This window comes from Pinus tabuliformis, chromosome 1_2, assembly GCF_031772625.1.
Source record: "Pinus tabuliformis cultivar Carrire ecotype Pingquan chromosome 1_2, CPIR1, whole genome shotgun sequence".
NCBI lineage: Eukaryota > Viridiplantae > Streptophyta > Pinopsida > Pinales > Pinaceae > Pinus > Pinus tabuliformis.
The window spans coordinates 183,803,491-183,822,939 of NC_142298.1; positions in this window are offsets into that span (position 1 = coordinate 183,803,491).

Here is a 19,449-nt window from a genome sequence, read left to right on the forward strand (position 1 = left end):
AGTGCGGTTTTTTATATTTTTCGGTGCTGGAATTTGACGAAAAAATTTGAGGTGAAATCTTGATTTGTGTTATTTAAACTGGTTTTTGAGTGTATATATGGATTCAACACCCTGAAAAACCTTGTAGGACACTTTGATTGTGCAAGGTTATCCATCAAACTTGTGATTTCAATAAATTCCTAGCAGATTTTAGAGAAATTGGATTGGAAAAACCCACCAGAAAAGTTTCCAAAAAATCGCACTAAAAACAACTCGCTTTAAAATTATATAACTTTTTGAATTTACGTTAACATAATCCAAAAATAAATAAATAATTGTTTGTATTTACGTTAACATAACCAAAAAAAATATCATTCATTATATACACCAAACCAACATTTTATAACAATGAATTATAAAATAAAATGAATACCTTCTCTATGACAATGACATTTTTTGCCAATAGGCGTATATATTTCAACTCGCGGTGGAAGTCCATCGATGGAATTTTATTTATTTATTTATCAAAGGTCGGGATCGAGTGTTAGTGGAATATTCTTCGTCTAAGAGCTCCATGGACAACTGCGATGAGGAGTTCGAAGAGGCTTGGAGACGTGGCAGAAAAAGATGGAAGGGTTGTCTAAAAGAGAATGGTGGGCATGGTGGCGAGCATGACGTGTAAAGAGCGAAGGATACATTACGAAATGGAACATTTCAGTACTGAAGAGAAGATCAGTGTTTTTGAGATCGAAGAGAAGAACAATTTATGGTGTGAGTTTTGTTTTGTATTGCTTGACTGGATTAGTATTCTTCGATTACGATTGTTCAGATTTGTAATTGAAGCAGAGGGACTGTGTGTGGAGATAGAAAGAGCAGGGGACTACATGCAGACATAGAAAGAGGTGAGTGGTTGCATAATTGCGCGCAAAATATGGTTTTGGTTTTATTAAAAACATATTTGGTTTTTGATTGTCTCGTCCCATTATATTGACAATGTAAAAGAGGTCTCAAAATTGGTAAAGGTGTGAATTTTATTAGTAATGCTTCAAGTGTTTTTCTTGCAATGGGTGAATGTAAGAAACACAATGACGATCATGTTGAATTTGCAGTGAATCTTCTCGTCGAAAATTAGTGTCGTCTGCCAGGTACAAAGTATTGTCTATTTGTTTAGATAATAGAATTTGTAAACGGATACGAGTTTTAGATAAGCAGTGTAAGGAGAGTGCTAACAAGAGGTTGCGAAACAAAAATGGGAAAGGAGGAAAGCAAGAAAATTTTGTTTTAGAGCTTGCCAACGAGCAATAACATATGCGCATGGAGGTGAGGTCAGACGAAGGGACACTGGGAAAGGTTTAATTGAAATAAAGGCAATTAGAAGAAAGTAGAGGAAAGTGATAGCTGCGACACAAAAAACACAGAAACAATATTTTAAATACAATTGGATCTAGACACGGTCCAATAGTTAGAAGGAAGGATGGAAATGCACACGAGTTGGTTAAAGTCATGACCCCAACCTCGACGTAGAAGGTGCTACGATGTATTGGTGGTCGAAGATAAAGTGAGTCGGGTAATCAAAAATGTGGGATGTTGTTGGATAGAAGTTAGTTGGAGGGGGATGAAGACCCGGAAATTTCTTTTATTTTTCAAATGTTTTTTTAACAACAATGTTATCTTGGAAGAATTGCTAGTTGAAAAAATGTTTTAAGTGTTTTTATTTTATTTTTTTCAATTTTTCTTGATATAATGTTACTAAAAAATATTCTTTGTTTTTACAAATGTTTTGCAAAAGATATTTTTTCCATGTTTAACATGAAAGTTTGAGTGTTTTAATAGTTGAAAATAAGAGAAAATGTTTGGTGGCACGGAAATCGATTAAAACATTTTTCTCTTGGTAGATGGAGCTAAAGACAGTCGGGTGGTTAGAGGTTGGGATGGTTTTGTGTAGAAGTTAGTTGGTGGGGAGACTTTGTTGTACTCGTGCTTTTGGCATGCATGGAAATGTTGTTTTTAAATTTCTTTTTTTGTGATGTTAATTTGCAAGAATTGTTACTTGAAAAGATGTTAAAAAAGAAAAATGAGTTATTTTTTTTCAAGAATGGATAATTTTTTGTAAATGTATTAATATAGTGTTATTTTTAAGAAATTATGTTTTTTTTACAAATGTTTGTGAAGGATATTTTTTAGCATGTTTAATATGATAGTTTGGATGTTTAAGAAGATGAAAGTAAGAGAAATCGATTGCTGGCATGAGAATTGAAAAAAAATATTATATTGGTGGTCAAAGTTTAAGAGAGTTAGTTAGTTGGATGTCAAGAAGATGTTGCATGGAAGTCAATTGGAGGGAGGCTGACCTCAATGCACCGTGGCATTATTTTATTTTATTTATTTATTTATTTTTATTTTTTCTTTTTTTCTGGTGATGTTATTTTGCAAGAATCATTTGTTGAAAAGATGCTAAAAAGAAAAATGATATTTTTTCCCAAGAATGAATAATTTTTTTATAAATGTATTAATATGATGTTATTTATAATAAATTGTGTTTTAAGAAATGTTTGCGTAGGATATTTTTTGGCATGTTTAATATGATAGTTTGGATGTTTGAGAAGATGAAAGTAAGAGAAATTGATTGCTGGCATGGAAATAAATAAATAAAAAATATTGTAGTGGTGGTCAGAGGTGAAGATAGTTGGGTAGTCGGAGGTAGGGATGGTGTTGCGTAGAAGTTAGCTCGAGGGGAGCCTAACCTCGATGTACAACGTTTTCGGCGTATTGGAAAAATCCTTTTTTTTTTTGGGGGAGGGGGGGGGGGGGTGTAATGTTATTTTCCAAGGATTGTTAGTTGAAATGATGTTTTAAGAGACAACAAATTTGTTTTTTTCAAGAATGTGAATGTTTTTGAAATTGTTTTGAAATGTTTGCGAAGGATATTTTATAGCATTTTAAATCTGATTATTTACATGTTTGATAGGATGATTTTTTTTTAAGGATTTTATCCTTAGCAATGTAACATGCAATCTTTGGTTTGGTTTCAGGAAATTTGTTGATTTTCCGATGGATCCAAGTATTTGGAAGTTTTTTCCATTTGAGATTCTTGAGCTTGTATTTCATTGGCTTCCTCTATTGGTGCTCATAAAATTTCGGTTGGTTTGTAAAGAATGGAGTCTTCTATTGGAAAACTCGATTTTTCTTGCTTCTTGCAATTGATGTAGCAACAAAGAATTTGGATTTATTTCTTTGCCAGTCAGTGTGGAGGATAGATGCTTTGTTGGATCTTACCTTAGTGACAAATGTCAGATCTCTCTGTTGGTTTTTCCTTTTCTGGACACTGGGTAAAAAATTCAGTATACAATTGGATCAATGTTTCTATTCATTGCGCATGGAGGGTCTTTTCATTTAAAGAATTATTTCATAGTAAACCCTTTTACAAAGACCTTTAGAAATCTCAGGACTGTGAGTGTTGGAGAGTGGGGATTCTTCTCTTTGTTGGAGAAATTTAGTTCATGAAAATATGATTGGGTTGTGCTGAAACATGTGTGCAAAAACTATAGACATGGCTTGGAAAAGGAACAAACCCCCTTTTGGTGGTGTAATGCCCCAAAAGGAGGTTGTCTTTCAGAAAGGAAATTTTTTCTAGTTATATTTAGATAAAGATTATGATGAATACCCTTTTTAAGGCTACACAGAAACTAGTGGGGTTTTTCAATTGCTCCTGTCCTTGGCATACAATGTATGGCAATAGGATTGCACGCGAATGAGCTAGTTTTTCTTGTAAACAATGGTTCAACATTTGTTTGATCGCTTGAAGAAATAAAAAATTATGGGTTTGGCCAAGTTTCAATTGAACGAAGCTTAGAATATTTTGAAGATGAGTGGGGGTTTAGTTAGAGATTGCTTGATATTATGTCAATGGATATAAATAGTAAATCCCCACAGTACGTACCTTTTCGTGTACTTGAAGTAAAAGTGCTTATATTTGGTTTTCTAGAAGTGCAACTAAAGTTATATGATATAGTGACTAGATTATGCACACCAGAAATTGCAGATGGTATCTTCTTGTTAGAAATATCTGGGGTCCATGTGAAGTCAGTTGAAGGTTTCAATGATTTTATTGAAAATGGAAATGTTTTATCACTTTCTCCACATATAGATTCAATTGGAAACATTCCACTACTGCTTGTGGATAATCTGATTTAGCATTTAAGGGTTCAAGAAGTTTTTTGATGGACATTGTTGCATATGTAATGTTTTTTTAATTATGGAAAGATATTTTGGAGGTGGATAACATATGAATTTAGAGTTCTTAATGAAAACATAACCATGTGAAATTTCCATAACTTTTTGTTAGAGATTACTTGTATTGATCTGCTATTTTGCAAGTCGGATAATGCAATTAAAATGTTAGTTTTTTGCCATGCATGTGTTGATTGTGTGTAGTCATTATATATATATATATATATATATATATATATATATATATATATATATATATATATATATATATATATAGTCTCTTTTTTTTTTCTCTCGAGTATGTAGATTATGGAGAATTTATAAGTGAAATTTGTGTTTGCAATGAATGTTTGTAAAATTCTGAAGTAATAGTAGGAAAGAAATATTGTTAATAAATTTACCAAACTTTATTTTTTAATTAGTATATATGTGAAGTTTGTTACCTAGTGGGATAATTTGGAACTAGCTGAACAATGTACAAGTACAACTTGTGACAACACAATTAATAAATTATACAACTGACGTTTCCAAAAGCGTACATTTGTACATTATTCTAACACCCCCTGAACGTAGAAATGGTTTTTGTAGAATGCCTTGCTTATTTTCTAGACACTTCAAAGTGAGGAGTAAGCAAGTCAGCATGAACTCCTGAGCTAGAAGCAGAGTGCTCTCCCAGTGATTTGGTGATGTTTATTTGTACATTATTCTAACATCCCCCTTGAATGTAGAAATGGTTTTTGTAGAATGCCTCATTGTTTTTCTATATTCTTCAAAGTGAGGAGTAAGAAAGTAAACACAAACTTCTGAGTTGGAAGCAGAGCACTCTATCAGTGATTTGGCAGTGTTTATGGAAAAGCATATAATGTAGAAATAGTATAGTGAAGCACATGATAATAAAGGCAAGCAATAACTCTGAGCTCAACACCATTTATTTTTAAAATATTCACTTTATTAGAAAGAAACACATGATTAAATACAGAGGAGTAGCAAGTCAAGTTATGGGTCGTAGCGGAGGCCACAAAACTATGGATGAAATCTTAAAAGAAAACAAAGGTCTCAGAGACCCATTTATTAATGTAAAAGGTTACATGTCGACAACCTGTATGGGAGGGGTATAGGTGTTATTTTCAATAGTTGATGTTTCGGCTTCTAACCTCTATTTGTGTAGAGAAAAATCAAAATTGGTGTTGATGAAGTTATTTCTTCTTCTACCTGTTATGGTGGCTCTATGCACTTGAAGGAAGGATTTTCTAGCCTTTCATTTTAAGCAAACTGGGTATCTGCCGCTAGCAACCTTGCCTTCGCGGTCGGTGAGCAGAAGGTTCTACACAATGCCATGGAGCTACTTTTAGGCTTGAGAAGGGTCCTCATATGAGAGGATAACTATAACACCTTTAGGACTCCATGCCAAACTCGTGGGGAATAATTGCTACTAGAGCGTCAGAGCCACCATGCGTGGAAGTTGCCATACGAGTTTGGGAAAAGAAGAAGGTGTTATATGGAATCTACGACTGTGAATAGAAGTATCTTCCCTGGACCTAGTGGCCTAGTTGATCCAGGTGGCTCCATGGACACACACAGGACAAAGAGGGCTTATGGAAGCTCGAAAATCAAAGTGATCAGAATTCTTTCAAACTAGGACCAAAGCATAGATATTGTCGTCTTAATCACAACAGTGCAAACGGTTTGTCAATCTGAGCTCTATGAGGGAGAACGAGCCAGTCAAAGTTTTGGTCAAAGTTGGGTTGTGGGCTAGGTTTAAGTGTCCTGCAATTTAACCGACCCCGAGGCATGAAACCTAGCTCCTGAAAGCGAGCGAAATTGTTGGATCGTTAATTTGTATAATATCCCCTATATTAGACAAATTCAAAAAAATTGAGCTTGTTTTATAAAAAAAAAACACAAAAAAATACATATTATGTGGTGATGAGCCATGACCCCCGCCACCTCCCTTCCCAACCACATATAAAAACATTTTAAATCAAAATTTTTGGGCCGACAGGCCGTGACCCCCGCCTAAAAAATTCATATTTAAATATGGGTCAGCGACCATGACCCCGTTGAACCCTCTGGTCACCACCATATATGTTAAATATTATTAAACGAGTGGGTGGGCCACCTCTGGTGGACCTGGCCCACACCCCAACACCAAAACCACATGCCTTATGTTAATGCGGGGCCGATGGAGATTGAACCCGCCCGACCCCCACCGGACAGTCCCATGTACCAATGACCCAATCCAAACACTCCCATGTAATACCAACATCGCGCCATATTACATCGCCCAATAGAGGTTAACGGGTGGGCCACCCAATGCGGACCCAACCGCCAAAAACAAATATTAATGCAGTTTTCAAAACAATATGGGTATTAATATGGAGGGGTCGGGGTTTGACCACCCGACCTCCTCCTTATATTTCAACTTTTATTACCAATCCGTCTACAATGGAATTCCTTGTTGAATCTGCCTCGAATTTTGATATAAACCCTTCATTTTCTTAGTGCGCCCAACATGGAGGAGCGTGCACGAAAATCGAGACAACATTTTAATTAATTTATTGCAGGTGGAACCATGATTCTGGAAAAACACAGGCGGAACCATGATTGAGCCAAATTCTTAGGAGGGTGAAATTTTTGCACTATCCAAATTGGACAAATCTTATGTCTATCCTACACCTCTCAGCGACATGAACCTGATGGTGTAGTCAGAATTTTGATCTGAGCAACAGATCTTCAGATGACCCGGAGGAGGGAATCTTTGAGGAATCTAGGGGGAATCTAAAAGATTCCTTAAGCCCCAAATTTTCACTTTCTCAGAATTCAGAAATTTGACAGTCGATTTTGCACTATTCGACGCCACAAATCTGATGGTGCATTCATATTTTCCATTTGATCATTTCATTTTTTGGCCACTTTTCAAAGTGGAGTGCAGGTGTCAGCATTCAATGTGCGAGCAGTCATTCCATGAGATTCGACGTTGCGAGATTGATGGTACGACCAGCTTCAGCAGTTTGACATCCCATTCTTCATATGGCCCCTGGATGTGAGGTATATGTAGTATGTTCATGTACTTCTTTTTGCTATGAGATGCATTGTGTTGCATAGATCCCTATTTTGTTGTTTGATGTGGGATCTTGTTTTCTTACTTGCTTTCATGATTCCTGCTTGATGTGATGCGAAATCATCTATGAGATGTACTTCTTGTCATGCTGTTGTTGAGATCCCTTTGTTGTTATGTTGAGGGGGATACTCATGTGTCGCCATGTATGTTTGCATTGAGATCTCTTTTATGCCATGTTGGCAGGATGCTCATTATCATCATGCATGAGTTTAGGTCATATTGATAGGAGTCATTTTTGAATGAGAGTTCCTGCAGCAGAATATCTCTTGGAGCCACTCCTGCGTGAGGGTATTTTCCTTGTATGATAGTGACGTCACCACCTATGTACATCATCACTATTGACAACACTTAATGTAGTGGCCTACACCATCTTGACACCGGGGCCCGAAGATGTTGTCCCTCCTGGACGAACTCCGTTATCAACGTCTTGAGTTTTATGTTGTTGATTCTTGTCATGTTCCTTTTTCGTTACAACATGCATATATGTTCACTTATGCCATTTTAAATGCAATTCTAATCACATAATGAAAGTAAAATATCTTGGTTAAATTGGAGAGTTGAGTCAACTCGGATCACTAGTCTAGAACAACATAAATCAAAGACTATAAAGTTTTCCTTAGAAGAATTAGAGAATGGAAAGATGCTTACTTGTGATTCGTTGCAAGCTCTTCTCTCCTCTTGGATTTTCAACTCCAACCGTAGCTCTGATCGCTACAATTAGAACCTGTACAAACAAACAACACAAGCAAAAAGTATACAACATCTGTGTAGCATTATCCAGTCATTCTATTCAATGGATCAATATAACATTGAAACACATGTATATAAACATAACATAACACATGTAGAAAAATGGTATACTATTTATATTAATATGAAAGGGAGAGAGTTTACAACCAAACATGGAAGTTGATCATATAGAGATCCTCCCAAGTTTACTTTTCCTTCCTTGCCACAATGTACACCTCAAAGCCACGCCTAATTCTTGGGAATGGTAACTCTCTTATGGTCAAAGAAACAACATTTCGATATGATTAGTCTCAAAAATCCAACCTCTAGCTTGTGGATGGCAGTACATATATAGGAGAGGATGGTAGTTTAGGAATTATTTTCCATTTACCAATCTAGGCTTGAGATCCACTCTTGATGGGAGGATGAGCTCAAGGGATAAGAGGTGAAAAATCCAAGGTAGGGAAGATAGGATTCAGAGTTCTTATCCAAGGTAAATGGTCGTAACAACTCTTAGAGGCTTCTGGAAGAGTAATCTTTGGGATCCTTTTTAATTTTCCTCAATTTCTTGAATCAACTAACCCCAACAAGAGAAAACTTACTCTGATCAGACCATGTGCAGAACTGAGCAACCTGTTGTTGAACGCAAATCCATAAAGGGTCAATGTGCGTTGGGCCTTAAAAGCATTAGAATGAAGCAGTTAAGGTTAGAACTCAGAGATTTGAGAGAGTCATGCTTAGGGATTTGTGTAGGGATGATGATAAGGAGTTCATGGATGTTGATGGATCCAGTTTGTAGGCCCATTGACTAGATGTGACAAAATGGCCTTGTTGTAGCGGTTATAACCACCCTCCAAAATTTTGCCTTAGCTTTGTTTTGGAGCTTCCCTACCAATATTTCACAACATCATGTCTTGCTTCGTCAAGTACATAAGCTTCAATGATTTTCTTGCCAAAAGATAGCATTTCTATCTACTCTTGTTGCATTCCCCTCACAGGTTGTTTCTCCGGACTTGGTCCAGCTGCAGGCTGAGCAACTCCCTCAAGAAATTGCGCAATTCTGGAGGCCAACCAACCTTCACTCCAAAAATTGTGAAATTCTGTCTGGCAGCTTGCTGGGCTCCAGAATTGTGCAAATCTACCAGTCAAGCTTCATCCAGAAAATTGTGCAATTCCTCGCAGCAGGGCTGCTCAGCCCAGGAATTGCACAATCATTGGCAGCAATCAGCTGCTCTACCAACAAATTGCTCAAATCTCTTGGGCAACAAGCCCATCTCCCTTCCAGAAGTGTGCATTTCTTCCCAGCAGTTGAGAAGGCTCTTGCATGTGCAGTTGGTTTGACCGGTTCCACCCAGGACCAAGGAAACTTGACTTGCATGCATGGGTTTCTTTTTCCTGGAATAGAAAAGGAAACATGCAAAAAACATCCCTAGATTTTAGGGAGCTTTTTTTAGCAGTTGGAGGTTACATGCAAAGATCGTTTTAGAATATTTCCTCCAAGTGTTGCTTTTTCCTAAATTTGTGGCATGCACGTCATGAGCTTCAAAATTATTTATTCGATGCATCATATCTCATTTCTTCACATAGATCTTGGAGCTGTGACATCCCACAGCACATCCAGGACTCTTCGACACATCTAGCTCAACTATTCATAGGTAAGTGGTCTCAACTTGTCTTTTGCATCATTTATGTCACTTTTTGTGTTTTCGCTTAAGAAGGTTTTCCACCTGGCTTGATGGGCATTTAAACTATATTGGTTAAAGAAATTTGTAAGACTACTATGATCTGTCAATAGCAGAAATTTCTTCCCCAGTAAGTAGTGTCACCACATTTTAAGCGCATGCACTACTGCTGTTAATTCAAGATCATAAGCAGAGTATCACTGCTCATATTCCTTCAATTTGTGGGATTCATAAGCTATAACTTTCCCTTCTTGCATTAATACTCCGCCAACACCTTCCTTACTTGCATCTGTGCAAACAACAAAAGATTTCTCTGGGTCTGCCACCTTTAGTATGGGTGTCATAGTAAGTAGATGTTTTAATTTTTCAAAGCTTTGCTGGCATTCAGTTGTCCACTGAAAATTTCACCCCTTATTTTGTAATGAGGTCATGGGAAAAGTAATTTTTGAGAATCCTTCAATGAACCGACGGTAGTAACCAGCTAGGCCCAAGAAGGACCTAATATCAACAACATTCTTCGGGGTGGCCCACTCCATAATGGTCTTAATCTTCTTCGGGTCTACCACTATACCCTTTGTTGATATGACATGACCAAGATATTGTATCTGAATTTTGTAAAAGTCACACTTGTTATACTTAGCATAAAGTTGATTGTCCTCCAGGGTTTGCAACACAATTCTCAAGTTCGTTTCATGTTCCACTTGATTCCTGGAATAAATCAATATATCGTCAATAAAAATCAGCACAAACTTACCTAAGTATGGTTAAAAAATACCATGCATTAGGCTCATAAAAGTGGCCAGGGAATTCGTATGACCGAAAGATAACACCACGAACTCGTAATGACCATAACGGGTTTGAAAATCAGTTTTACAAATGTCTTCTTCCTTAATCCTTATTTGATGATAGCTGGATCTTAGATAAATCTTGGAGAACACACTTGCTCCTTGAACTTGATCAAATAAATCGTCAATTCATGGTAAAGGGTATTTATTTTTGATAGTCAACTTATTCAACTGATGATAATCAATACATAATCTTAAAGTTCCATCCTTCTTTCGTTTGAACAATATAGGGGCTCCCCATGGGGGCACACTGGGGCAGATGTAACCTTTATTAAGCAGTTCTTGCAACTGTATTTTGAGCTTTGTTAACTCAGGTATGCTCATATGGTAAGGAGTTCTGGAAACAAGAGTTGCACCTAGAACTAGTTCAATCGTAAAATCAATATCCCGTTTAGGTGGTAACCCGGGTATGGACTCAGGAAACACATCAAAAAAGTCTTGAATGATGGGAATATCTTCCATGGAAGTCATTTTTCTCTTGGAATTTGTGTATCCTACCTATATAGTGCAAACCTGACAACCCTTCCTAATGCATTTCCCTAGCTAGTTAGCAGTAATAGGAAGTGACTTAATATTTTTCTTAATTCCTTGAATTTCCTTCCTCTATCCCGATTCAGTAAGGTAACTAACATATTTTCCCTTACAATATACTAAGGACAAATATCCTTCCAACCAATCTATCCCTATTAGCACATCGTATGAACCCAAAGGGAGTATATTTAGATTAACGTAAATTTGTTGTCTTGAAATATTTACAAGATAATGTTTTGTTTTCGCAACTACCCTTCTCTTCGCCCCTGTGGCTAGTTGGAATAACCAAGGTTTTTGAAATTCACTGCTTTTTATTTGGCACCTCTCTACAACCTTCGGACTAACATAGCTTAAGCTAGCACCCGAATCAAACAAAAAAGAGACAGGTTGACTAGTGATCATACCTTCACACTCAATCATGGTGGGCTAGTATTCTGCTTTATGGTCGTCAAGTGCAACATTAATTCTGGGTATAATCCTTGCCACCTCCCCAACTGTCGAAGCTTCTTGCATGTTCGAAAACTATTTCATTCTTGCCCTATGCAGACAGTTTTTGTAATAATGGGGTTCTCCACACCCCCAACATTGCAGAGGCTATTTATGTTGCTTATCATTAACAAAGTTATTAACTCCCTCAGTCTTCCTATTTTCAATAGATGTTGGGACCTTTGACTGATTCCTTGTTGGAAATTCACTGAAGGGCCTTTGTTGTACATTTCTTCCGCTGGTAACTTTTATTTGTCTATTTGGGGGAAAATTTATTCCCCACCAATTTAAACCTCCTTTTGAACCCTCACTCTTCTATTTCATTTGTTGATAACAGATGCGGGGTTTCCGCACCGCGTCATCCATCGACTTTGGGTAATCAAATTCCAGATTTTCCTTCTTCAAGTGAGGTAGACTACTAATAAAACGTTGAATCTTGGCCTTTTCCTCCTACATATATGGTACATACCGTAATAGGGAGGTAAATCATTTCACATATTCATCCATGGTCAAAGCTCCCATCCTTAAATCATGGAACTCCTTTTCTTTTTCATCATAATAGCGTTCTGTTAAATATTTATCCTTGAAATGCTTTTGAAATTCTTTCCATGTGACCTGCTCTTCGTCAATTTTCCTTACAGTTTTTATCTCTTCCCACCAAAGGGTGGCCTTACTTCTTAATTGATAAACTGTCAATCGTGCCTTAAGTTTATCATTGTAGTCATAGATTTGGAAATATTTATTCATGTCGATTAACCATGCTTCTGCCACTTCCTCGGACTCACCTTCAAAGATTGAGGGTTTTATCTTTTTGAATTCCCCTTGTAGTTCAATTTTCTGTCTTTTTGTTTTCCATTGGTCAGAAACATTATTAGAACATCCTTCTTCATCCTCCTCATGTCTTTCCCCCGACTCAACATTATCTTCCCCTTGATGGACCGTCATGGTTTTCTCTCCATTACCAGCACTAGGGTCTAGTCCTCGTTGATTCTGTCGGTCAGACAAACTTTTTAGGATTCTTTCTTGCTCTTGTCGTAACCTTTCATTGTTTGTCCTCAAATTAGTCATTTCAACATGTAACTTCTGAACGGTTTCAAGTAGGGCCGCATTGGCCTGTCGAGATTCTTCTCCCAGCTGTATCCACATATCAGGGTTGGCCCCTACATAAGCCTCTCCTAGCTGGTTCGGTGGTCTGAGATCCCTCTGCATTATGCTCTTTGGTTCTTATCTCTATGTTCAACCATTCACATTCACTTAGTTTGTTTTATATTGTATTTATATATATCCCAGAAGCCTCAATGTTGTGAACCGAGCTTTGATACCACTTGTAACAAACATTATGATTAATCTAATTACTCAAATATATATACATATATATATATACATATATATATACATATATATATATATATACATATATATATACATATATATATATATATATATATATATATATATATATATATATATATATATATATATATATAATGAAACATCATGCTTTTACCATACTAACAACTATGGCATTCTGCGGAATTTAAGGTTGACAAGACATGGTTCATTGGTTTTAGGGCATTTCTCGACTTAAGCAAATCCTGCAGCACACAGTACACATTTAAACTTGGTGATTTAATGCTCTGGTGCTGGACTCCATAAGGATATGATATCTCGGGACACATGACATCACCTGCACAGCACGATCGTAGCTTGGGGATCCGATAGTCCTCGGGAACGAGGGCTTGTTGAGGTAACCAACTCCCATTCCTTGTGCCATGAACGAGGTCATTTGGGTTTTTTGTGCATCTGTTTGTTTTCTTTGCAACTGGGTAAATTGTTCTTCATGGCGATAAGGGTCTCTGTCTATTCGAACCCTACTCACTGGCGAGCTGCAATATACACACAATTTCTCTCTACGGGTTTGATTATCGTTAATATCACTCATTTCTTTTTTAATTGGACAAACAAGAGTTCTGACCAAACTGTATTGAATTGTGCAGGTGGTTCCTGCTTTTGCCCGCTCGTTATCCTCCGATAGAAGTGAATTCGGAAATGTTTGTCCTCACCCAGGTAAGGTCTGTGATACTAACATAGTTTTGGGATCTATGTCCTTGTCTGAGATAAATGAGCGAAGTCTAACCTCGGGTTCATGGCTTATCGGTGCAGGTGGGCTTCACAACTCCAAGGCTATCTCATAGGTAACCTTTTGGTTCAGTTTTTATCTACCAATTGTTACTGTTGTTGGTGAGGTTCCTCCTAACATCGTTTTGATTTTGGGTTGCAGGTACCTCCTCTCGCCGAACACTCCTTCCTAGTATTTCGGCCTCGAGAGAAATGTACTCATGCTTCTTTTGTCTCTGTTGCCTTCCAGGTTGGTTTTAATACTGAACCCGCGATGGATTTATCTTTCCGCAAACCTTTCAGTTGCCTCACTATTTCACATGAGATTGTCCAGTTGAGGCATTGCCCTGGCTTTCCTAGGTAGTGGTGTTTTGGAGGCTATCATGCCTGGGGCCCGAATGGGTTTTTAACAATGACTTGGAATCCAACTATGCTTATAATTTATGAACCCCTCCTGGTATAAGGATTAATGTATTATTTTTTTTTACTAAATTGTGAACCGAGGTTAGATATAGTTCCCTATGGGAATAGTTCGATACATGGTTGATCGACTAACCCAGTCGAGGGTTTGATGCTTGTTTAATTTATGATTTCCTGCATAATGGATTTTTGCTGGTAAATTCTTCAAAAGTTGAATCTTGTGTCAATGGCAAGGTTGAAAGTAATGCTTTCTTGGTTAATAGATGATAACGTGAATTCCGTTCAAACTTCTATGCTTGTTATGTTTGATTGTCTCAATTTGTATCTAGTCTCCGCAAGGTCTGTGCATTGATTATTTTTAATTAAATTATGATTATGTGGAGGCTACAACAACATGTTCCGCTGGGACTTGTCTGTGTATAGCCCGACCATTGATTCTGCAATGATGTTTGGTTAATATTGATAGGAATGACTAGATTCTCCCTTTACTTTCAACATTGTTTTCATGTATGCAATTTTGCTTTTTCCCTCATGTGACTGTTTGAGAGATTGCTGGGTTTTTAATTCGTGTTTTTCATGCATTATTTGAATTATATTTTGTCTAGATTGCAATTATTGCACACACAGAATGGTAATGGTTCTTTGTTCAAGTACATAGTTTATTTCGTTCTAGTCTAATACACATAACATATGACTCTTTATTACCTAACACAGACATAATATTTATAATATTTCATCTGTTAATAATCATCTACAACACTAACAACACCATTTTTTTATTAATAATTAAGATATAAAAGTTTAGGTGCTTATCTTTTCACTGCCTTGTAGCTTATAGTTCCTCTGCGGGAAGATCTCACCACCGAGTCGTGAGTCTGGAAATTACGTCCAGACTCTCCCCCGAGCTCTTCCTCCTTCGAACAGTAGTTATGAAGTTTGTCATAGTCTGGTATCTTGGGTGTCAGGACTAATTGTCCAACCTCAAGTCACATACCTTTATGACTGTACTAAGATTTCCCCACTGGTTTATTCCACCGAGTTCAAGGAATTTCTGATATTAGTGTTCTGCTCTCTTGACCAATCTGATATTTTCCTCTCCTCTATTCTCCAGCCCCCTAGGCCTTCCTCGAATTCCTCTTTTGAGGAGATAGGTGAGTAACCACCTTAACTGTTTCATGAGGTTAACAACTGTTTCTTTCAGTGCTTGTCAAAAACAATTTAACTCTTAATATTCATTACTTAAAAAAATGTTCTGACCACCGAGCCATAATTCTTTAATGTTCTTTATCGAGTATTTGATGACAAAGTCACAATAGAAAATAAAGTAATAAGTAAAAATAGTGACACAAGTTAAATGTGTAACTTGGGGTGTTAAAGAAAGCATTTTGGAACAACAAGTTCAAGAAAGTCAAAATGAAATATTTGAGCCATATTTATAAACCTCGCGGACACATACAAGTTAAAGTAGAGATCGTGATTAAAGAAAAATGTTAAAATAATAATCACACATTTTCATATTTCGATATAGTGCATGCCATTAATAATGTTAAAGGTTCCTTAGTCAGCGAAAAGTTAATAATCAGTGAAAATCAATAAATTTAAGCAAGAAATAATAATAGTAGTTGTAGTTTCTACAACCCGATCTATGCATAAATTTCAGTATTTGTAAATGATATTGTCAAGCTTTTCAATGGATTCTTCAACTCTATTCCAATAGACTCTTATGAAATATTGTCAAGCTCTTGAGTTGATTCTTCGACTCTATTACATGCTCCAATAGACTTTTAGGAAAGGAAAAAATAACAAAGGAACCAAAAGTCAGAATATTTGGAATACCGCCAAAATAATGTGAACTTCCGTTGACTTCCGTTAAGCACAGACATCTGTTTTTCCAAGAATAACCAATAGAATCATTATTTTCGTTAAATTTAGTTTTCTTCAGATTTGGGTTGGGTTTAAACCATTTAATATAGTTTCTAGATTTAATTAAGCACGCCAAGATTGAAATTAAAGCATATTTTTATTGAATTAAAAATTCCAAAGTATGTCAAAGTTGGTTTGCTTTAGCTTTAAGTTGCGTGGTCGATTCACCTCAGGCTCACCAGTCCTGAAAAAAAAGTTAGCATAAATATTTAATATAATTTCTGAATTTAGTTATGCTTGTTCGATTCACCGAGGCTTCACCATTGTGTTTTTACTTTCCTGAAAAAAGTGAGCTTAAAATATTTAGTATAATTTCTAGATTTAATCACGCAGGAAAAGACTGAAATTAAAATATATATTTTTAGGCCGATAGGCCTTTCCTATGCATGAAATTTTTGTCAACACTTTTGCTCTGAGCTGTTTGATCAGATGAGACATTTTCAACCGTGGATGTGAACCAGAAAAGGAAAATTTTTCCAAATATAGGTTGACACTGCACTTTGACTGCTTTTTCCAAATATGGGTTGAGTTGCCTTCTTTTCACCTCCTTTTCACCTCCGATTTCTATTGTGCATTGAACTTGGCCCTGTTGTGTAAAAACTCTGATCCCCACAGGCCTTTAGTCTTACTATATAGAGTTCTTCTGCGTCACTTTCCTAATCGCCTTTGCCATCAATTACTTCCTAGCCTGGGCGGTGCAATTTGCAACGAAGGATGGGATCTTTGAGAAAAAAATTTCACAGGCTAGTGACGAAATCCCCTTTCTGTGTGTTTATTTAATGCATCCCATCTGATTAAAATTTGATGCGGCACTTTCCTCCTCAGTATATATACTGACTTCGTCCACACGCACAACAAGTATGTCCGGCTTCTTTCGTGTGCTCAGCCCTGGGAGCATTGATTGGTGGCTCCATTTCACAAGTATATTCTCATATGTATTTATCCACAACGAATCAATTTTAGGAGTCTTCTTCTGCTTCGTGGACAACGCACCTGTGTCTCGCAGGTAATCATTTTTTTCACCTCCTGTCCCTTTTCTATGAGATTGCCAATTGCAGTGTTTCAAATGTTAGTTTTATGATCAGTTGTGGCTCATGTGTTTTATAGATGCATGGGACTATGCCAGCTGTTGCATGTTTCAGTTGTTCTGCAACATCTGTACGCTGTGGCGATGTTGTTTTGAAGGACAGGTTGCACCTAAGATTTGTCTATTTGTTTACATGTTGTTCAAGGGCCCGATGAAGCTAAATGGGAAGATAGATAGGATAGCCCCTTCAAATTGAATTTGCGTATGATTATTATGCTTTGACCTGATCGATTGAATGTGTTAGTATTCAATACCTGATTGATTTAGGATCATTGAAAGAAGTTGTTTGACACGGTTGCCACCCTTCAAATGAAGCTGAAAGGGAAGATAACCCCTTTAAACTGCATTTGAAGGTAGCTCTGTTCTAACCTACCTAAGCTAATTCATGTGTTGAATGTATGAGAACATTCTAAATATTTCTGTAGTGTTAGATGGATGGCTGGGGTTTCAACTTAGGATGGAATTTTGGATTGAATAAGTCCAAGGTTTAAGTTCGAAACTCCTGATTGAGGAGAAACTTAAGGCTAACCAACTAATTTGGAGTTCTTCTAACATGAAAAGCCGATGGTACTGACAACCGCAGTACCCAAGAACCACCCATCCCTAACGAATTTACAAAATTTCTAGATGTTTCCTCATCAAATTGCTAGATGTTTCCTCATCAAATTGCCAGATGTATGAAATGATCGAGCGCCTTGCAAGTAAGAATTCGGTCCGATATCATCCATCAATCACACATGTATGGTAGGTAACAGAGTGATCGATAACTTTTTGGATGGCATATGTTTCAATTCTAGGTTGGTAAGAAGCATGGAATGCTTGGAGTTGTTGTTGACAAAAATTCATTTCATATCTGATATTCATGCCACAAGTCTTTATACATAATCAACCAGCATCTTGCTGAAGGGCCTTTGATCTTCTGTTGGCTTGCAAATCATAGACAACTTATGCAGAGCAATGAATTATATGTATCACATATTTGATTGACCGGCCTATCTTCCAGTCTTTGTTAAACTGATGATGGTACGTTTGCATAAATGTTTGGTCGTCATCCTCGTTTAGTTTCTCAGAACGATACAAACTTCAACTAATTTATCAAATATACCATGACTATATGCTTGAATGGCACTCAAATTCCAAAATCCAGTTCCAAAAGACCTCCTGAAGTATAATTCTGATTTATAATTCTATAGTGCCTTGTAAGGATGAGGTCAATATCGAGGTTTATATGAATGAGGATGGTAAGGATGCTGTCGTATTTGCGCTGGCTAGGAAGAAGGCCGCCAAGAGTATGCACAAGGATATCAGGGATCTCCAACAATATGCCAGCTTGCTTACACCGCCTTCGAATCAGAAGTGGCTCAGTGAGGAGCTCGTTGCAATTGCCGAGTTGCAGATCCTATTTTCTTTCCCCTCATTTTGGTTTAAATTCTGTTTCTTTGTTTTGAGCGATGCCGAATGAACCATCTTTGATGTCAAGAGACTCATTGGGAGAAAGTAAGTACTCTTATCTCTGATTTGCCCATTCATTAGACAATTATATTTATTGCAAGTCTAATTCTTGCCTTGATATTAAACCCACAAGGGTGTCAGTGATGAAATTGACATGTTAAGTCAGGGGTCGAGCAACATTCTGGTTGGGTTTAGATCAGGGTTTGATTTCTGCCCCGTCCAAACTTAAAGAAAATGATTTAAAACTTTTACTTGATGAGCACAATTAAATGAAAACATTTGTTTTATATAGGTTTGAAGACAAAGAAGTTCAGAAGGATATGAAACTGGTACCATACAAGATTGTGAACAAAGATGGGAAACCTTATATTCAAGTTCAGGTACGAGATGCAGTGCTATGATTTTGACTAAGATGAAGGAGACTGCAATGATTTTGACTAAGATGAAGGAGACTGCAGAAGCATTCCTTGGCAAGACTATAAAGGATGCAGTGGTCACTGTCTCTGGTATGCTTTCTTTTCAAAATTTTTTTTATGACATTTTGGGTAACCAATTGTTGACTGCATTGTTACTGTTAACTTGTGGGCTTGCAGAGCTTATTTTACTGATGCACAACGCCAAGCAACGAAGGATGCTGGTGTTATTGTTAGCTTGAATGTAGCTCGGATTATCAACGAACCCATAGCTGCAGCAATAACTTATGGCTTGGACAAGAAGGGTGGAGAGAAAAGTACTGTTGTTTTTTATCTTGGCAACGGAGTTTTTGACCGTCTTGGAGGTAATCTGTCTGAACTCTATCTGGTAATTTGAATACATGCACGGTGGTTATCATTAAATTTTTTGGTT